Source organism: Phyllobates terribilis, unplaced genomic scaffold (assembly GCF_046119375.1).
Source record: "Phyllobates terribilis strain yellow unplaced genomic scaffold, ASM4611937v1 Scaffold_392__1_contigs__length_1777392, whole genome shotgun sequence".
In the NCBI taxonomy this organism is placed as follows: Eukaryota; Metazoa; Chordata; class Amphibia; order Anura; family Dendrobatidae; genus Phyllobates; species Phyllobates terribilis.
In genome coordinates this window covers 280110-296586 of record NW_027363152.1, presented here as the reverse complement: position 1 = coordinate 296586, position 16477 = coordinate 280110, and positions in this window count along the sequence as shown.

Below are 16477 nucleotides of genomic sequence, written 5' to 3'. Positions count from 1 at the left end.
TAACAGAGAATGGCAACAGAGCACTAAGCTAGCTCAAGAGTAGTAAATACAATGAAGTCCAGCAAGGCCAGGAGGGCGGAGCCGGATTAAATAGGCAAAAATGGTCATGTGACCAGCAAACTAAAAAAAACCTAACAGGAGAGTTCTAACAAAGCCAAGTTAAAGGGGATATCCCACAAATAATAGTTCATTTTAATCAATAATTAATTTAATTAATAATTTCCACAACTGGATGTTTTAAAAAAAAAAAAAATGTTCCTGTGCTGAGATTATAAATATGCACCTGCTGTGTTCTGAGTAATGGCTTTGTCTGATCTTACAGGAACACTGTCTGATCCAGATGTGTAGTTAGGTTTTCTGGCACCAGGGGCAAAAATTCAGTTTGATGCCTCCCACCAAGCACATATTTGATTTGCAAACTTAGTCTCGTGCCAACAAGCTGCTCTCCCTAATTCTCTCAATGTTCAGGTAAAAACTTAGAGAAGCAGGAAGAGAAGCTAGTTGTCATGTGACTATAAGTGCTGAGCGAGCATGCTCGCCACTATTTGGTACTCACCTAAGCCTCACAGTGCTCGAGAAGTTCGGTGCTCGACGAGTATTTTTGGAATCCTCGGGCGGGAGCGCAGATCCCCGTCCCGCACTTTTGGCGCTGTTTAGACAGCCAATTAACTTGCATGGATTGCTTGCCAGTCACTGTAATGCAGTAGCCATGTTGATTGTGGCATTGCAGTGATTGGCTAGCCGCACAGCGTCATCGGGTCGATTTAAGATCTGAGACCGTATGCTCACCACAGTAGTTTATGGGAGGAAAAGACACTACATAGTAGACGAGCACACCTCCAGTATAGAAAAGTATGAAAAAAAGTTTATTGAACAAGACATGATAAAAACATTTAAAAAAAAGGCCGTATGCTCACCACAGTCTACTCTGGACACAGGCAGAGTAGGGAGAGGTGCTGCTTAGCGACAAAGAGAATTGGTGCTTGTTTCTGTGTGAGGTATTTCACAGCATTACAAATCTACACTAACAGTCCTTTTAACCCCTTAATAACATCTGACGTACTAATACGCGTCTGTGCCCTGGGACTTAAGAGCCAGACCCGTATTAGTACGTCATCGCGATCGCGCGCGCACACAGGCTGTGCGGGCGCGATCGCCGCCGGGTGTCAGCTGATTGTCACAGCTGACACCCGGTACTATGTGCAGGGAGCGGTCCTGCACCGTTCCCAGCACATTAACCCCCGCGATGCTGCGATCGAAGTCGATCGCGGCATTGCGGGGGCAAGGGGAGGTGATCGGCGATACTCACCTCCTCTTCCGGCTTCCAGCTCAGTCTGCAAAGGCTTCCCGGGTGTTGCCATGACGACCCGATGTCGTCATGACAACATCCGGGTCACCAGAGAGCAGGAAGATTGCTTGGACATGCGCAGTGCATCTCCAAGCAATCTTCACACTGTGCACTTCTGACAGCCTTCATGGCATAGGGATGGTGCTCCATTCCTGTGCCATGCAGGCGATCAGAAAAAAAAAAGTGAAAGTCCCAGAGTGGGACAAAGTAATAAAGTGTATAAACTGTGTGAAAGTGGAAAAAAAAAAAAAAAATGTGCAAAAATATTATAAAAAAATAAAAAAAATAATACACCAAAAATAAAAATATAATGTACCCATCAATAAATATTATTATAAAAAAAATAAAAAAAAAACAATAAAAGTACACATATTTGGTATCACCGCGTCCGGAACAACCTGACCTATAAAACTGTCCCACTAGTTAACCCCTTCAGTGAACACGGTAAAAAAAAAAAAAAAAAAAACGAAGCAAAAAACAATGCTTTATCACCATACCGCCAAACAAAAAGTGGAATAACACGCGATCAAAAAGACGCATATAAATAAAAATGATACCGCTGAAAACGTCATCTCGTCCCGCAAAAAACAAGCCGCCATACAGCTCCATCAGCCGAAAAATAAAAAAGTTATAGCTCTCAGAATAAAGCGATACAAAAAAATATTTTTTTCTATAAAATAGCTTTTATTGTGTATAAGCGCCAAAACATAGAAAAATGATACAAATGTGGTACCGCTGTAAACGTACTGACCCGAAGAATAAAGCTACCTCATTAATTTTACTACACGCGGAACAGAATAAAAAAAAAAAAAAAAAAAAAACAATTCCTGAATTGTTGGTTTTTGTTTATTCTGCCTCCCAAAAATCGGAATAGAAAGCGATCAAAAAATGTCACGTGCCTGAAAATGGCACCAATAACAACGTCAAGTCATCCCGCAAAAAACGAGCCGTCACATGACTGTCTGCCAAAATCTGGAAAATTATAGCTCTCAAAATATGGCGATGCAAAAACTAGATTTTACAAAAAATGCGTCTTTTAGTGTGTGACAGCTGTCAGTCATAAAAACCCCATATGATTCTGGCATTGCTGTAATCACACCGACCCGAAGAATAAAGTCGTCTAATCACTTATACCGCACAAGGAACGGCGTCAAAAATAAACTCTTGGGTTAGGATTGGGCTAGGGTTAGGGCTGGGTTTGGGGCTAGGGTTGTGCTGGGGCTAGGGTTGTGCTGGGGCTAGGGTTGTGCTGGGGCTAGGGTTGTGCTGGGGTTAGGGCTGGGGTTGGGGTTAGGGTTGGGGTTGGGGTTAGGGTTGTGATGGGGTTGGGATTTTTTTCAAAAGTAAGAAAAAAAGATGACGATATGGCGACTAGTGTTGAGCGCAAGTGCTCGCTACTTGAGTTTGCATCGGGTGCTCTGGTATGCATTGAGTATTGTGGGTATTTGAGTGACATGCTCGAGTCTCTGCCCTATATGCTTCGCAGCCAAAAAAACTTTACGGGGATTGCCTGCCATGCACGAGCGATCCCCGCATGTTTTTTTTTGGGTGTCTAATAACCGTGAAACATGCGGAGCAGGGACTCGAGCATGTCACTCGAGCACACGCTGTACATGGTGCATACCTGAGCACCCGATGCAAACTCAAGTAGCGAGCACTTGCGCTCAAGACTAATGACAACTTATTCAATATGATGACCTAATGTAAACAAATTCTGTGTCGTACCTCTGGGTTCAAAATGTTCACTATACACCTTAATAAAATCCTTGAGGGGTATAGTTTCCAAAATGGGGTCACTTGTGGGGGAGCTCCACTGTTTAGGCACATCACGGGTTCGCCAAACGCGACATGGTGTCCACTAACAAATTGAATGGAAAATCGGCTCAAATTGTTAGCGCACGCCATGTTGCGTTTGGAGAGCCCCTGTGTGCCCAAACATTGGAGCTCCCCCACAAGTGACCCCATTTTGGAAACTAGACCGCCCCAATGCACCTATCTAGATGCATAGTGAGCACTTGGAACCCCCAGGTGCTTCACAAGTTGATTCATAAAAATGAAAAAGTGTTTTTTTTTTCACTTTTTCATTTTTACGAATCAATTTGTAAAGCACCTGGGGGTTCCAAGTGCTCACTATGCATCTAGAAAGGTGCCTTGGGGGGTCTAGTTTCCAAAATGGGGTCACTTGTGGGGGAGCTCCAAAGTTTGGGCACAGAGGGGCTCTCCAAACGCAACATGGTGTCCGCTAACAATTTGAGCCTATTTTCCATTCAATTTGTTAGCGGATACCATGTTGCATTTGGAGAGTCCCTGTGTGCCCAAACATTGGAGCTCCCCCACAAGTGACCCCATTTTGGAAACTAGACCCCCCAAGGCACCTAGCTAGATGCACAGTGAGCACTTGGAACCCCCAGGCGCTTCACAAATTGATTCATAAAAATGAAAAAGTGTTTTTTTTTTTCATTTTTACAAATCAATTTGTGAAGCACCTGGGGGTTCCAAGTGCTCACTATGCATCTAGATAGGTGCCTTGGGGGTCTAGTTTCTAAAATGGGGTCACTTGTGGGGGAGCTCCAAAGTTTGGGCACACAAGGGCTGTCCAAACACAACATGGTGTCCGCTAATTATTCAAGCAAATTTTACAATCAAAAAGTCAAATGGCGCTCCTTCCCTTCCGAGCCCTGCCGTGCGCCCAAACAGTGTTTTTTCCCCACATATTGGGTATCTGTGTGCCCAGGGGAAATTGCACAACAAATTTTGGGGTCAATTTTTTCTTGTTATCCCTTGTGAAAATAAAAAAAATTGGGTCTAAAGTAACATTTTTGTGAAATAAGTGAAATGTTCATTTTTTTCTTCCACATTCAAAAAATTCCTGTGAAGCACCTGAAGGGTTAATAAAGTTCTTGAATGTGGTTTTGAGCACCTTGAGGGGTGCAGTTTTTAGAATGGTGTCACTTTTGGGTATTTTCTGTCATAAAGACCTCTCAAAGTGACTTCAAATGTGACGTGGTCCCTAAAAAAATGGTTTTGTAAATTTTGTTGGAAAAATGAGAAATCGCTGCTCAACTTTTAACCCTTATAGCTCCCTAACAAAAAAAAATTTTGGTTCCAAAATTGTGCTGATGTAAAGTAGGCATGTGGGAAATGTTATTTATTAACTCTTTTGTGTGACATATCTCTCTGATTTCAGGGCTTAAAAATTCAAATTTTGAAAATTGCAAAATTTTCAAAATTTTCGCCAAATTTCCGTTTTTTTCACAAATAAACGCAAGTGATATCGAAGAAATTTTTCCACAATCATGAAGTACAATATGTCACGAAAAAATAATCTCAGAATCAGGGGGATCCGTTGAAGCGTTCCAGAGTAATTACCTCATAAAGTGACAGTGGTCAGAATTGTAAAAATTGGCCTGGTCATTAACGTGCAAACCACCCTCGGGGCTTAAGGGGTTTAGGAGTAGGTCTCCTATACTGCTATTGCATATATGTTATATTACCCCCAGCGGCCTTCAATGACAAAACGCCAGCAGCCAGGACCTCCATGGTGTAGAGACAGTTCATGCCACGTGTCCAGCGTGCATACCACAATAGTTGTAAAGGCACAGAGGAATCACAGAGGACGCTGGTACGGTGGCAAGGGTAGTCCTTCAGCATCTTCCAAAACTTTTCCCTCCTTGACAGAGTAACTTGAGCGTCAGGGCCTGGGCACTCTAAGGGTTTGAGAAAACTGTCCCAGACCTTTGACAGCATTCCCCTGCCCCTGCTGCATCTTTCTTTCATCCTTCGCCTGTACTCCTTGGTTGTCCAAGAAGCTGTGACCTCTGCCACCAGCGTTGTCAGATGGGAATTTTTATAATAATTCTTCAACAAGGTCAATCTGGTACTACAACATACAACATAGGATTGGGTCTCCTTTACTGTTATTGCATATGCAGCAAGTTTAAGGGCTGCCAAAAATTATGACGCACTCCAATACCAATTTGAAGAGACGTAGCGGAGGGCCTCAGTTTACATGTATTTTGTATTATTAAGGAGTGCGTCTCCTATCCTGTTATTCCATATGCAGAAAGTTCAAGAGCAGCCAAAAAGTAGGACGCACTCCAATACCAATTTGAAGAGACATAGTGGAGGGTCTCAGTTAAAAATGTAATTTCTATTATTAAGGAGTGGGTCTCCCAGACTGGTAATGGCCATGCACTAAGTGCATGGTCTGAAAAACATTGACCCCTGGGGGGTGCACATATACAATATGTAAAGTTAGAGGTATGCCTCTAAAAATAGTTCCCACAGGCATCATAAACACCCTTAAAAAAATGATGCGGGTGTGGCATAATGGTCACCCTGGTGATATGGTGGTGGAAGATGAGGAGAAGGAAGCGAGCGACCTAAAATAGAAGAAATCCTGAAGCGTATACCCATGTTTGGGTGTGAAGGGTTGCATTGGAATAGACCCCCAAAAAATAAACACTGGATTTAACTTTATGTTCCACTGCTATTATCCGTTGGTGTTGAGAAGTCTGGCACAATCCAGCCCTTGCTAATTTTGATAAGACTCAGCCGGTCAGCATTTTCAATATACTGCCCCCGGCGGCACTAAAAACCCTCTCTGACAAAACGCTAGCGGCAGGGCTGGCCAGGACCTCCAAGGTATAGAGAGTCAGTTCTTGACACGAGTCCAGCTTGGACACCCAATAGTTGTAAGGCAAAGAGGAGTCACAAAGGATGCTGATGTGGTCACTAAGGTAGCCCTTGAGCATATTCCAAAACTTTTCCCTCCTTGTCAGAGTAACCCGCGTATCAGGGCCTGGGCACTGTCCCAGACCTTTGTTCCCCGCATCTGGTTTGTGTCTCCGTCACCTATACTCCTTGGTTGTCCAATGAACTGTGACCTCTGCCGCCAGCGTTATCAGATGGGAATATTCTAAATCCTTTTTGTACTGCAACATTTTATTAGACCTCTCCACCAAGGGAAGGAGAGATAGAAAGTGTGGGTCTAGAAGTTCTCCTTGTTGTGTGGGTCTAGATCCATACACACAGAAATCTATGTGCCATCAATACCCAGCAGCTTATGAACAATCTACCGTCATCTTTTCTCCCATCCTCTCCCTCTCCTGTCCAGACTCAGCATTGTCACACTATAACAACACATTGCAGAGTCCCCTGGATGAAGCAGCACCTGCTACATGCAGAATGACCCGGCATAGAAGGCAGCCCTGGCACAATATGCAAACATGTTTTCTCCAGCGCTGCTCAAGGTGCGCTGAGAGTCTGTGGAGAATATCATTTTCAGCAGAAGACTTCATCCACTATAAGTTCATGCTCAAAACTTACAACTCTGCTCTCCATCTAGCTAAACATGTTTACTTTACCATCTTCATCATATCTCTAGCCAACAATCCTAAACGACTTTTTGAAACCTTCTACTCCCTCCTGAGCTCTAAAGTACAGGCCCCGGTCACCAACCTAAGTGCTGACAGTCTGGCTACTTATTTCCTACAAAAAAATCAATCATATCCGTCAAGACAATTTTGCACAATGCCCTCAGAATCGGGATTTCTTTCTCTCTCGCACCTCAAGTTCACTTTCTATCTTCGAGCCTGTCACAGAAAAAAAAGTGACCAGACTCCTCTCTTCTTCTCGTCCTACAACCTGCAACAGTGACCCTATTCCCTCATATCTCCTTCAGTCCCTTTCCCCAGTTGTCAATACCCACCTAAAATATTTAACCTCACTCTTTCTTTGGGTATCTTTCCCTCTTCATTCAAACATGCAATCATAATCCCTTTACTTAAAGAGCCATCCCTGGACTTGAACTGCGCTGCTAATTACAGACTGGTCTCTAATCTTCCTTTCATCTCTAAACTCCTGGAACGCTTGGTTCACTCCCATTTCATCTGCTATCTCTCAGATAGCAATCTTCTCGACGCTTTACAATCTAGTTTCCGCTCTTCACACTACTGAAACTGCCCTTACTAAAATCTCTAATGATCTACTAACAACAAAATCCAATGGTCACTACTCCCTGCTGTTTCTCCTGGATCTCTCTGCCGCATTTGACACTGTGGATCACCAGCATCTCCTCACTATGTCCCGCTCTATAGGCCTCAAGGAAACAGCTCTTTCTTGGTTCTCCTTCTATCTCTGACTGCTCCTTTACAGTATCTTTTGCCGGCTCTTCTTCTAACCTTCCCCTTACCATCTGGATTCATCAAGGCTCAGTCCTATGCCCCCTCCTCTTCTCTTTGTATAATGCCCCTATTGGACAAACCATCAGCAGATTTGGTTTCCAGCATCATCTCTTCATCTCTGCTGATGACACCCAATTATACACCTCTTCACCTGACATCACCCTCTCTCTAATACAAAATACCAGTGCTTGTCTTTCTGCTGTCTCTAACATCATGTCCTCTCTCTATGTGAATCTGTATCTCTCCAAAACTGAACTCCTTGTGTTTCCTCCCTCTACTAACCTACCAATACCTGACTTTGCAATTTCCTGAGGTGGTGCCAACATAACTCCCAAGCAGCACGCCCGCTGTCTTGGAGTCATATTTGACACACAACTTTCCTTTATTCCCCATATACAATCACCCACTCGCTCATGTCACCTTCACCTTAAAAACATCTCCAGAATCCGACCTTTTCTCACCTTTGATACTACAAAAACACATACTGTCGCTCTTATTCACTCTCGTTTGGACTACTGCAACTCTCTTCTAATCGGTCTCCCTCTAAACAAACTTTCTCCTCTCCAATCCATTCGGAATCCAGCTGATAGGGTTGTATTTCTATCAGGCCGCTTCACCGATGCCTCTACCCTGTGCCAGTCTTTGTACTCCTTACCCATTCACTAGAGAATACAAAACAAATTCATCTCTCTCACCCACAAAGCTCTACACAGTTCTGCACTGCCCTATATCTCATCCCTCATTTCTGTCTATCACCCTTCCTGTGCCCTCCGTTCTGCAACTGATCTAAGACTAATATACTCCTTAATCTGAACCTCACACCTCCGTCTCCAAGACTTCACTCGTGCCGCACCAGTTTGCTGCACTACCCCAAACGATGTGACTAATATCTAGTCCCCATGTTTTTAAAGATGCTTTAAAAACACATCTGACAAGCCTATCACCGCAACTCCACATACTCGGTACCCAATAGCACACAGTAACTGCACTTAGATAGATACTGGCTGATGACCATGTTCTACCTTTTGTGTCCCCCTATTTCCATATAGATTGTAAGCTTGCGAGCAGGGCCCCTCACTCCTCCTATAACTGTTGAATTGTGATACATTATATTGTTTTCATTGTCTGTACATGTCCCTACTTGTAAAGTGCTGTGGAATATGTTGGCACTATATAAATAAAAAAAATTTTTATTAAGTGTGACCAGCTAGTAATTATTGTTGCCCAAAATGCGTACAACGCGAGAATCACGGTAAAGGCAGCGGAACATAGAGTCAGCCATGTTTGCCAGACTGCCAAAAGCCAAGACTTTTCTATCACGACCAAGAGGATGACGGTCCATGCTCTCCTCCTCACCCTCCTCCTCAGGCCATCCACGCTGAACAGATGGTATGAATGTGGTGTGGGTAGTACCATCTGTAGCGCAGGAAACCAGCTGCTGTTACACCCAATCCGCATTGAGATGAGATGAGGCTGAGGTGTGTTGGATCACTCAGTATAGTGCCTTGCTCCATCTCACTGTGCTCTGCCTGTAATGACACCACTTTAATTGTGAGCAGCGGGCATTACAGTAGACAGAGAAGCAGGATGGTGGCGCTAATTATGGCGTTATCGCCACTCACCATCTTGGTGGATTCCTCAAAGTTTTGGAGGATGGCACAGATGTCAGACATCCATGCTGTTAGAACCTTGCTCTTAGTTTTTTTTTCCTTTGCTGGTCACATGACCTTGTTGGCCTATTTAAGCCTGCTCCGCCCTTCTGGCTTTGCTGGACTTCATTGTATATCTACTTTCTAGCTAGCCTGTGCTCTGTGTCTTGCTCTGTTAGTTTGCTTGGTCTACTGACCTCTATGTTCTATATATTTTGTTTGTTCGTCTGTCTGCTACTATTTCTGTTAGGAGGTGTCCCATATTCCTCCCAGTCCTTAGTACTTGTAGGGATTCCTTCCCCACATCTATAGGTCTCCGTACAGACTAGCTTAGGACTTTAGCAGGTCTGATCGCAAGATCAGGTCCCCTGTTACATCGTAGGGATTAAGCTGAGTTCTATCGTAGGGACAGATCTCCTCTCTTTCCTTAGCTGTGGTAGCAGAACATAACAGTAAGTCCAGCCTGCAAATTCTCTAAGGAAAGATTTTTCTGTTCCATCATGGTGTCGGTTCAGGATTTGGTTCATCGCCTGCAGGGACTCTCTCTGGAGGTGGCCGAGCTCCGTCAGCACGTGAGTAACTGTCCTGGAGCACATTTCTTGGAGCCTAAGGTATGTTTGCCGGATTTATTTTTTGGTGAACACCGAGAATTTTTTTTCATTTAAAAATGCTTGCTTATTGTATTTTCGTTTGAGACCTAAGTCCTCTGGGGATGAATCCCAGCGCGTAGGGTTCATAATGTCACTTTTGCGCAAAAAGCCTCAGGAGTGGGCCTTTTCTTTGCAACCTAGTGATACATGCTTCAGATCAGTGGATAGTTTTTTTTCTGCTTTGGGACTATTATATGATGATCCTGACCGTGTCGCATCAGCTGAGACTGAGTTGAGACGTTTAAAACAAGGATCAGGTAATGTGGAAAAATATTGTACTCATTTCCGTCGTTGGTCTACTCAAACAGGGTGGAACGATTCTGCTCTGAAAAGTCTTTTTCTTGCTGGGCTCAGTGAAAGGGTTAAAGACCTGCTAATTGCTTATCCTACACCTGAAGATTTGCAACAGGCTATGCAATTAGCTATACGGGTGGATAGAAGACTGCGTGCAAGGGTTAATGAGAGCAAATCCTCTGCTATGTCAGTTTCTGGTTATGAGAATGTGTGTACTAACAGTGGTGAACCGATGGAGATTGGATCGGTGACACCTCGCTCTCAAGAAAAAGACCGTCGATTTTCTGAAGGCTTGTGTTTCTATTGCGGAAAATCTGGTCATTTGATTAAAGGCTGTGAGCTTCGTATGAAGAAAGAAAAAAAAATGGTCAGTCACGCCCGTATTGCCTGTTTAAATTCCAAGGGTATATTTTTAGCTGCTTCCACGATTGCTCAGAAAAAATTAATGGAATTTCGGGTATTTGTTGATTGCGGGTCTACTCTGAATGTAATTGATGGGGGATTCGTGGAAAGACTCAATTTAAAACCTGAACCTTTATCATCCCCCATTGCTGTGGTTTCTGTGGATGGTTCCCCTTTGAAGAATATTACTCTCAAGGTCTGTGAATTTCCTCTCACTATTAATGGTGTTCACCATGAGAAATTGGATTTGGTAGTTTTGAATAACTTGCCTTCTCCAGTAATATTGGGATTGCCCTGGTTAAAATTTCACAATCCTGTACTGGATTGGTCTACCAGTGAAATTAAATCCTGGAGCCATAAATGTTATGACAAGTGTTGTAACAGGCGTATTGCAGCTTTGGATAGGGGAGAATTGCCTGTTCCTATTCAGGATTTTTGGAGAGTTTTTTCTGAGAAGGAATCGCAGGTTTTGCCTCCCCATAGAGACTATGATTGTTCTATTGAATTTGTCCCTGGAGCGACTCTTCCTAAAAGTCGTTTATTTAACCTTACTATTCCTGAGAGGAAGGCTTTGGAGGAATACATACAGACAAGTTTGGCCGCCGGTCACATTAGGCCCTCTAAGTCTCCTGTGGCGGTTGGATTTTTTTTTGTGAAAAAAAAGGACGGCGGTTTACGTCCTTGTCTGGATTTTCGTGAGATTAACAAAATTACTGTACGCAATCCTTACCCACTGCCATTGATTCCTGATCTGTTTAACCAGTTAATGGGGGCCAAGTGGTTCTCTAAAATTGACCTTAAGGGGGCATACAATCTGTTGCGCATGAAGGAGGGTGACGAATGGAAGACTGCTTTTAACACTCCTGTGGGTCATTTTGAGAATCTGGTTATGCCTTTTGGTCTTACTAATGCTCCTGCATTTTTTCAGAATCTGATTAATGACATCCTTAGACCTTTGATCGGCAAAAATGTGGTTGTGTATTTGGATGACATTTTGCTTTATTCGCCGGATCTGGAGTCTCATTGGCGGAGCGTGCGTGAGGTATTACAGTTATTAATGGACAATTCGCTTTTTGCTAAGCTGGAGAAATGTGAGTTCGCTGTACAGAGAATTAGTTTTTTGGGCTACATTATCTCCAGCAAAGGTTTTGAGATGGATCCGGTTAAGGTTCAGGCTGTGCAGGAATGGCCTAGGCCTATTGGTTTGAAATCGATACAGAGGTTTTTGGGTTTCGCCAATTACTACAGAAAATTCATAAAAAAATTTTCTAGTATTGTCAAACCTCTGACTGATCTCACCAGGAAAGGTGCTGATGCTGTTCAGTGGTCTTCTGAGGCCATTGAAGCTTTTGTGTATCTCAAGGAGAGGTTCACCTCTGCTCCCATCCTTATGCAGCCTGATGTTACTAGGCCGTTTTTGGTTGAGGTTGATGCTTCCTCTGTGGGGGTTGGCGCAGTATTGTCTCAGGATAACGGGGATGGATTACATCCCTGTGCCTTTTTTTCAAAAAAATTTTCGGATACTGAACTGAATTACGATATTGGTAATCGGGAATTATTGGCTATTAAACTCGCATTTGAACACTGGCGCCACTTCTTGGAAGGTGCGGAATTTCCCGTTCAGGTTCTTACGGATCATAAAAATCTGATATATCTTGATGCTGCCAAGCGCCTGAATGCCCGTCAGGCTAGGTGGGCACTGTTTTTCTCGCGGTTTAATTTCTCCGTTACTTACAGTTATATGAAAAAGTTTGGGCACCCCTATTAATCTTAAGCTTAATGTTTTTTAAAAATTGGTGTTTTTGAAACAGCTATTTCAGTTTGATATATGTAATAACTGTTGGACACAGTAATGTTTCTGCCTTGAAATGAGGTTTATTGTACTAACAGAAAATGTGCAATCTGCATTCAAACAAAATTTGACAGGTGCATAAGTATGGGCACCCTTATCATTTTCTTGTTTTAAACACTCCTACCTACTTTTTACTGACTTACTAAAGCACTTTTTTTGGTTTTGTAACCTCATTGAGCTTTGAACTTCATAGCCAGGTGTATGCAATCATGAGAAAAGCTACTTAAAGTGGCCACTTGCAAGTTGTTCTCCTGTTTGAATCTCCTCTGAAGAGTGGCATCATGGGCTCCTCAAAACAACTGTCAAATGATCTGAAAACAAAGATTATTCAACATAGTTATTCAGGGGAAGGATACAAAAAGCTGTCTCAGAGATTTAACCTGTCAGTTTCCACTGTGAGGAACATAGTAAGGAAATGGAAGAACACAGGGACAGTTCTTGTTAAGGCCAGAAGTGGCAGGCCAAGAAAAACATCAGAAAAGCAGAGGAGAAGAATGGTGATATCAGTCAAGGACAATCCTCAGACCACCTCCAGAGAGCTGCAGCATCAAATTGCTGCAGATGGTGTCACTGTGCATCGGTCAACTATACAACGCACTTTGCACAAGGAGAAGCTGTATGGGAGAGTGATGCGAAAGAAGCCGTTTCTACAAGCACGCCACAAACAGAGTCGGCTGAGGTATGCAAAAGCACATTTGGAGAAGCCAATTTCTTTTTGGAAGAAGGTCCTGTGGACTGATGAAACCAAGATTGAGTTGTTTGGTCATACAAAAAGGCGTTATGCATGGCGGCAAAAAACCACAGCATTCCAAGAAAAATACTTGCTACCCACAGTAAAATTTGGTGGAGGTTCCATCATGCTTTGGGGCTGTGTGGCCAATGCCGGCACCGGGAATCTTGTTAAAGTTGAGGGACGCATGGATTCCACTCAGTATCAGCAGATTCTTGACAATAATGTTCAAGAATCAGTGATAAAGTTGAAGTTACGCAGGGGATGGATCTTTCAGCAAGACAATGATCCAAAACACCGCTCCAAATCTACTCAGGCATTCATGCAGAGGAACAATTATAATGTTCTGGAATGGCCATCCCAGTCCCCAGACCTGAATATCATTGAACATCTGTGGGATCATTTGAAGAAGGCTGTCGATGCTCGGCGACCATCAAACTTAACTGAACTGGAATTGTTTTGTAAAGAGGAATGGTCAAAAATACCTTCATCCAGGATCCAGGAACTCATTAAAAGCTACAGGAAGCGACTAGAGGCTGTTATTTTTGCAAAAAGAGGATCTACTAAATATTAATGTCACTTTTCTGGTGAGGTGCCCATACTTATGCACCTGTCAAATTTTGTTTGAATGCAGATTGCACATTTTCTGTTAGTACAATAAACCTCATTTCAAGGCAGAAACATTACTGTGTCCAACAGTTATTACATATATCAAACTGAAATAGCTCTTGCAAAAACACCAATTTTTAAAAAACATTAAGCTTAAGATTAATAGGGGTGCCCAAACTTTTTCATATAACTGTACATCCCTGGTACTAAGAATGTTAAGGCGGATGCCTTGTCTCGCAGTTTTTCTCCCATAGTCGGTGCTGAGAAAGAGGAGAACATTTTACAAGAAGGTGTTGTGATAGCTGCTTTGGACTCCGTTTTGGAAAATGAGATTCTTAAAGCACAGGAGAATGCCCCTTCTAACACTCCTCATGGGAGGTTGTTTGTGCCTGGGACCTTTAGGAGAGATTTGTTTGTTGAGTGTCACGAATCTCGGTTGGCAGGTCATCCCGGAATCTCTGAGACCAAGAGACTTGTGGGTCGCAGTTTTTGGTGGCCTGGATGGCAGAAGGAAGTCATTAAGTGGGTGCGTCAATGTACTATATGTGCTAGATCTAAGTCCTCACATACTCCTGCTGCGGGGTTGCTTTGTCCTTTGGAGGTTCCCAGTGCTCCTTGGACACATTTGGCTATGGACTTTATAACTGACCTTCCCCCCTCTGAGGGTTTTACTGTCATCTGGGTGGTCGTGGACCGTTTTAGCAAGATGTGTCACTTGGTTCCCTTTGTCAAACTGCCCTGCGCTAAAACTCTCGCTAAGGCCTTTGTCAAGGAAATTGTCAGACTTCATGGCGTTCCTACTGACATTGTTTCTGATAGGGGTCCTCAGTTCGTGGCTCGTTTTTGGCGTGCCTTTTGTGACAGGTTGGGAGTTCATTTATCGTTCTCGTCCGGATATCATCCTGAATCTAATGGCCAGACAGAAAGGAAAAACCAGGATGTTGAGCAGTTCTTGCGTTGTTTTGTGACAGACAATCAAGAGGGGTGGTCTGAGTTTCTGCCACTTGCTGAATTTGCTCTGAACAATCATACATCTTCTTCTGCTGGTTGTTCGCCTTTTTTTTGTTGTTCTGGGAGACATCCGTCGTTTGGGTCGTTCTCCAAGTTGGGATCTGCCGTGCCTGAGGAGGAGAATTTTTCCGGTGATTTGGAGAGAGTTTGGACGGATGTGCGTGGTAATCTTCAGGAGGCCAACAGAAAATCGAAGGACTACTTTGATAGGAAACGACAGGAGGTTTTGTTCGCTGTTGGTGACATGGTTTGGTTGTCCTCTAGGAATCTGCGGTTGAGGATTCCTTCTAAGAAATTGGGTCCCAAGTTTGTAGGGCCCTTTAAGGTGCTTCAGGTTGTCAACCAATCTACTGTTAGGTTGGAGGTTCCTACCTCCTGGAGAATTAATCCGGTATTTCATGTCTCTCTGTTGAAAAAAGCTGTTGTTTCGGATTGTGACGCCTCTGCCTCTGTTCCTCCGGTGGTGGAGGACGGGGAATATGAAATTTCTCGCATCCTTAACTCTAGACTGTATAGAGGTAGTTTGCAGTATCTAGTGGCCTGGAAAGGTTTCGGACCCGAGGATAACTCTTGGGTGAGGTCGGATGATGTTTCCGCGTCCAGACTTATCAGAGCGTTTCACAGGAGATTTCCTGATAAGCCTGGTCCTAGGGGATCCGGAGGATCCTCTTAGAAGGGGGGGTACTGTTAGAACCTTGCTCTTAGTTTTTTTTTCCTTTGCTGGTCACATGACCTTGTTGGCCTATTTAAGCCTGCTCCGCCCTTCTGGCTTTGCTGGACTTCATTGTATATCTACTTTCTAGCTAGCCTGTGCTCTGTGTCTTGCTCTGTTAGTTTGCTTGGTCTACTGACCTCTATGTTCTATATATTTTGTTTGTTCGTCTGTCTGCTACTATTTCTGTTAGGAGGTGTCCCATATTCCTCCCAGTCCTTAGTACTTGTAGGGATTCCTTCCCCACATCTATAGGTCTCCGTACAGACTAGCTTAGGACTTTAGCAGGTCTGATCGCAGGATCAGGTCCCCTGTTACATCGTAGGGATTAAGCTGAGTTCTATCGTAGGGACAGATCTCCTCTCTTTCCTTAGCTCTGGTAGCAGAACATAACACATGCTCACTCATCAGGTCTTATGAGTGGAGGCTGACCTGAATATCAATGGGCGTGTTGAAGCTGGTACTCAACAACTGCCCTCTGCTGCCCACAAATCATTCCCAACATATGCAACCAATGTGTGGTGACATCACTTACCAGTTGGTGAGCTGGAAGCTGCAAACGCTGCTTAAGTACGGCAAGGGCTGCGGAAACTGTTGCTGACTTTCTGAAATGGGCACACATGTGCGTACTTTCACAAGCAGCTCAGGCAGATCCAGGTAGGTTTTGCAAAACTGCTGAACTACTATGTTGAGCATATGGGCCAGGCATGGTATGTGTGCGAGGTTGCCAAGCCTCAGAGCAGCCACCAGGTTCCGGCCATTGTTACACACGACCATGCCTGGCTGTAGGTTCAGTGGTGAGAACCACAGATCATCCTGCTGTTACAGCTTTCAACAACTCTGCAGAGGTGTGTGCTTGTCAACTAAGCATACTGTCCAGCTCATTGTTATTGTAACCCCAAAAAGATACAGCAAATTATGTGCTCTCAAATCCAAATGACCCAATCCCTTCTGAGCCCCACAGTGTGACTAAACCACATATAGCATCCATGTTTTTGGCAGGGGTATAATTTACAAAATTGGGTCACTGGAGTT